This window comes from Cornus florida, unplaced genomic scaffold, assembly GCF_030987335.1.
Source record: "Cornus florida cultivar Cherokee Brave unplaced genomic scaffold, ASM3098733v1 CherokeeBrave_3.0.0_Hap2_Chr04, whole genome shotgun sequence".
NCBI classification, from domain to species: Eukaryota; Viridiplantae; Streptophyta; class Magnoliopsida; order Cornales; family Cornaceae; genus Cornus; species Cornus florida.
The window spans coordinates 49,998,216-50,003,771 of NW_026775574.1; the positions used below are offsets into that span (position 1 = coordinate 49,998,216).

The window sequence follows — 5,556 nt, forward strand, 5'->3', positions numbered from 1 at the left end:
TGCCACATGCTTTATCCTTTAGGTATGCCTCACCTCATAGGATCATTTATGTTATTGACCTAGTCTTCAGTTCTATGTGGCAGCGTCTGAGCGGTTCTATGCTTCAAACTTGCGTGGCTAGGTGGAATAGCCTACATAGTAGCATTCCTCTTTCATCTCTAATTGTAGCTTCCTTTCCAGTTGTTGGAATATTAATCAAGTGTATCAAGTCCCATAGAACTTGTCATATGTCACCTTTCCAGTGGCTAATACTGAGGGTATAAACACCTATGCCCTGGGATTCAAAGTAGGCATGTCTGGAAGGGAGTACTTGATTAAAGAAGTGTAGAATTTAGTGCCTTGGGTCATGGTGATTTTGAATACATCCACGGCCGTCGTAGGGTGGCAATTTGAGATCTCCGAGGCTTCTATATTGTATCTAGTTAAGAAATCATGTAACTTTTCTCCCCTTCTTTGCCTGATTGTGAACAAGCTGGAGATTATCTTCTTCTGCCTCTTATTACAGCAATATGGGCTAAGAAGATAATGCAGAGAGTCTCGTAGTTTAGGATCGACTTATGTGGCATGTTCTTAAACCACTCCAACGTGCCCCCGTCAGACTGGTGGAGAATGTTTTGCAGATGAACAGATCATTGTGGTTGTCTATGACCATCTTTTGGGAATAATGGTCGAGGTGTTGGGAAGGGTCTCTGATTCTGTCGAACTGTGTGAAGACCGGCATGGTAAACTTTCTTGGCCTCTCCACATAGTAGATCTCGTCGAAAAAGGGGGTCTTTACCGGTGAAGACTTATACTTTTTGGCTATCTTTCTTGGCATTTGTATCATTAGTATATTTCCTTCATCGAAGTGGGCTGGGACACCGTTGGACCACACCGTGAGTTTGCGACTTGACTCGGCTTGCTCGTCATGTGTCTATTGATGGGGGTGATTCTCTGATGCTCCGGCTTTGGTTCTCATCCTCCTTTCTCTCTGATCTTCATTGGCTTAACCCTCTGCCGCCCGAGGTGCGACAGGGTTGGGGAGGTCTCCCTGTCCCTCGTCCGTTGTGTTAGCCTGGAGCTATGGTGGCTGTGTCGTAATATGCTCCATTGTTGCTTGGCGAGCATCGTTCCGTTGCTAAAGCTATGCAATTTGAGCCGTGTTAGCTTCGTTTGCTTGACAAAGTCTCTCGAACTGTTGTATGAGTTTCATCTGCTGATTGACTGTAACACCCCTAATTTTAAAAATGATAGTCTCGGTATTTATTTATTCGTTTTAATTACATTTTTAATTATTTAATTGATTATTTAATTAATTGCTTATGTGTTTAATTGAATTAAGTATTACTTGATTAATTGGCTATTTGTCTAGGTGTTACTTGTATTATTTGTTTATTAAATTTTGTGCTTAAGTGATGTGTGTGATTAATTGTAATTAATTATAGAATAAATGATTAAATATTTTATTTTATTTTATTTTATAGTTATGGTTAGTAGTAATGGGCCAACCAATTAGGTCTCATGGATTACTTGGATATAAGGTTAAATAAGTATGGATAATTACCCAAGGATAGTTGATGAGCGCTAAAATGTGTGCATTGAAACCCTTTAAGCTTAGGTATTCTAGAACCTTTATCTATCTTATTTTTTCACTTTAGATTAATTTCGTATTATTTCCATTTTTAGGTACTTATCCCTAAAATAAGCTAATTCAGCCAAATAAGAGCAGAAATGAAGTAATTCTAGGATGAATCAAAGAAAGGAGTAAAGTAGAGCAAAAGGAAGCAAAAGGTAGAATTTCAGCAACTTCGATCGATCTCAAGAAAAGTTCGATCGATCCAACTTTCTTCGATCTCAGCACTTCAAGATGGATATGAGCCATGTTTGTCCCTATTTCAAGATCTCAAAGTTCGATCGATCCAATTTCATTCTCTGATCGATCGAACTATCTTGTCCTTATCCAAATGATTGATCTTATCTAGCTGTACCACCTTACCAACTACTTTTGTCCTTTTCCCAAAAATATCTTCAAAATATCTCAGATTTATTTTTATCCAAAAAGGCGCCGCCATAGAGGATCGATCCAGCTTCAATTCGATAGATCTCAGCCATGTTCGATTGATCGAACTTCCTAAATCCCGAGAAAATCCAAATTCCAGCTCATTAAAAGTTATCTCATATCCAATCATTGGAGGAATATTTAGTGTATGAGCCCAACTCATTTGGGGTGATATTTGACCTACCTATGTAAGGAATATGAGCCATTTTTTAGAGGCATACTTTGGAGATACTTAAAGGGGAGATTTGGAGAGAATTTTTAGTGAGGAAGCAAAGGAGAGGAGGAAGTTAGAGATACCATTGGAGGTTCTTCATCAAACAAGGAGCAGATTTCTTCCATGGAGCTTGCCCTTGAGGGTTGGAGGACATCATCCATGAGTAGCTAGACATCCTCTTGGGGCTAGAGTTAGCCCTAAGTATGCTTTCTACATCTTGATTTATGTATTTTTGAGGGGATTTGTATTGTGATACATGTTTTGACACTTTTATATATATAGATCTTGTTTATTCAATGATTTGTATGGTTTAATGCTTCCAATTGATCATTTTATTCTATCCATATGTCTATGTATGTTAGAATAGATGTTCATGTGTTTGTCTCTATTTCTTGTTTTGTTGATGCATGTCTATGTGTATTAATATTATAGATCTAGAGATTGTCAAGACATAGTACTTAATGGAATGTTCTTGTGATTTATTTGAAGGTTCATACTCATTTCTTCATGGATTGTACCTCTCCCTTAGTTTAATTAGTTTAATTTCATGTCATTAGCTTAATTGTAGTGTAGTTGTAGTTTAGATGTTAAATGGGAGGACAATCCATGCTTGTTGTTGATGTTCCATACTTATGAAAACAAGTAACATATATTTCTAACCTTGTGATGTGTTTGGATTGTGAGCATAAAGAAAGGATTAATGGCTTAATTGGATATGTTGTGCTATCCACCATGTTGCTTAGACAATATATGCTTAATTTGTCATCCATGCTTGTTGAAACAACATCACACACACACTTTGTTGCAATACATGTTTTTCCCCTCATTAATCATTTATTAAGGGTGTAGAAAAGCTATACTTAGTGGTGATCTCTAAACCTCAAGATCTCTCTCTTTTTTATTCTCTTTATTGCATTATTGTTTACTTTAGTTTAAATTACATCTTAATGTAATTCAACCACTAACCAATCTTTTAATCACTCGGCCTACTAACCCTACTCTTGATTCCTCAACCTAGTACGACTCATTAATCCCTTGGGACGATCCCTACTTACCCTAGCTATATTTTTAGTGAAAAGTAGTAATGGCAATTTCTAAATGTAAAACTTGGCCACATTCATCATAGCTCTACACCACTATCTTTTAGTGTAAACTTTGGGTCGGTGTTTGACAAACCACCAAGTTTTTGGCGCCGTTGCCGGGGAATTGATAAATTGGCAACGTCATATTTGTGGAATGAATTAGGAATTAGTACTCATTTGATCGTGTCTTTACTTTATTTTCATTTCAATTTTTGTTACTTATTGTGTTTGTTCTTGTTTGACTAGGAGCATTGAGCTAAGAAAGTGAGCAAAGGAGCATCCAAGCAAAGGAGCTAAGCAAGCAAGGAAAAATGCTAAAATCATAAATAAAAAAAAAAAAAATTACTAAGCTAAAAGCTAATTTTTTTGTTTTTTTTTTTTTTTTTTTTTTTTTTGTGGAGTTGAAGTGCTAAAGGACCTTTGTGAGCTTTTTCTTACTCAATCTCTAGTTAAATCGTCGGCCCACGTGGAGGCTTGTATTTCAATTCTTAGATAAATCGTGAGCCCGCGTGGAGGCAATTTAATTTTCTTGCATAGTGTTGTTAAAGCATGGGAGTATATGATCATTGCATTTGGAGGAAGTTTGTTGTTGATTGATTTGTTGTGAAGGTGAAGTGTTTGTTCATTGCTTATTGCTTTTTGTGTTGCATTGTGCATGCATAGTCGTACTTCATTGAAACCCACTCTTGTCCCTTTAAATTTTCATTTTGAATCCATTGTTCGAAACCCTAGGGGAAGAGGTATTTTTAGTCAATCCATTTCATCGATGGAAGGATACAATGAGGACCATGTGGAGGGCCTTGGTCACATAGACCAACAAGGTATCCTCCACCCCAATGTGCATCATGATAACGTGCAAGTTCCATTAGGTATGCCGAGGCCATTTGTTCATCCACCATAACAACAAGGCCAAGTTCCATTGGGAATGCCAAGGCCAATCTATGCTCCACCACCTCCCATCATTTAAGGCAACCAAGGTGCCCATGTTGCACCTCCAATTGCTAATCCTCCCCTTGCTTTAAGAGATCACTATGTACCTAATGAATACAATGCACCCACATGCATTCAATTGCCACCATTTAGAGCACACACCACTATGAGATCAAACCACAAACCATTCAAATGCTTCCTAACTATCATGGACTTCCAAGTGAAGAACCTTACAAGCATTTGGATGAGTTTCTTGAAGTATGTTCCACCGTGAGATACACGGACATGTCGGAAGAGGTCTTAAGGCTTAAACTTTTTCCATTCACCCTCAAAGACAAGGCAAAATATTGGTTTAACAATCTTAGGCGTTTTTCAATAACTTCTTGGGCAGAAATGCAACAAGAGTTCTTGAAGAAGTACTATTCGGTTTCTAAGACCAATGCCATGAGAACTTCAATTAGGGAATTTTCACATAGGGATGGGGAAACATTTCATGAGGCATGGAAACACTTTAATGAATTGCTTAGGAAGTGTCCACATCATGACATGCCCAAATGACAATTAGTTCAATATTTCTTTGAGAGCTTATCGGATAATTACAAGGGCATGGTTGATGCTTCCATGGGTGGCTCTTACATTGATAAGCATGAGGATGACGTGTGGCGTCTTTATAAGAGCATGAGTGAAAATTCTTTGCATCGAACTTTATCTTCGAAGAATGGTAGAAATTCTAGTGGTAGGAAGAGTGTTGGCTTACATCAAGTCGACCACTCTAATGAAATTGCCGCCGAGATGAAATCATTATCTCAAAGGTTTGATCAATTCTTGATCAACCAAAACTCGGCAAATCAAGTATCTTCCTTCCCTAACCATTCTCATCATGCATCTAATGAGACATGTATGACTTGTTCAAGTGTTTTACATTCTACTTCCAATTGTCCCCATGGACATGTGCAAAGTGAGCATCATGAGTAAGTAAATGCAACATTTGTGAATCAAGGGAACAATCCTTATGGCAATCACTATAATCCTAGTTGGAGAAATCACCCGAACTTCTCTTGGAAAAGCCAAGGGGAGGGCTCAAACCCTTCCCAAGGTGGTTTTTAAGGAAAGTATATTCTACCTCCACTACAAGGCCAAGGTTCCCAAGGTTTTAGACCTTTATACCAATCACAAGGAAACCAATTTTCAAATTCTCATTTTTCCAATAACTCATATTCCCAAGGAAATGTTAGAAGTCCCGCTTTTGAAGAGAAAGTTTTGACCACTTCTGGCACTCTAGAGGCAAACAC

The 5,556-nt window shown here is 37.9% G+C and overlaps 1 pseudogene; it reads right to left on the reverse strand.

Annotated features, from left to right (window-relative positions):
- Positions 1-4,713: 4,713 nt before the first annotated feature.
- Positions 4,714-4,812, reverse strand: LOC132305711 (small nucleolar RNA R71; annotated as a pseudogene).
- Positions 4,813-5,556: the final 744 nt, after the last annotated feature.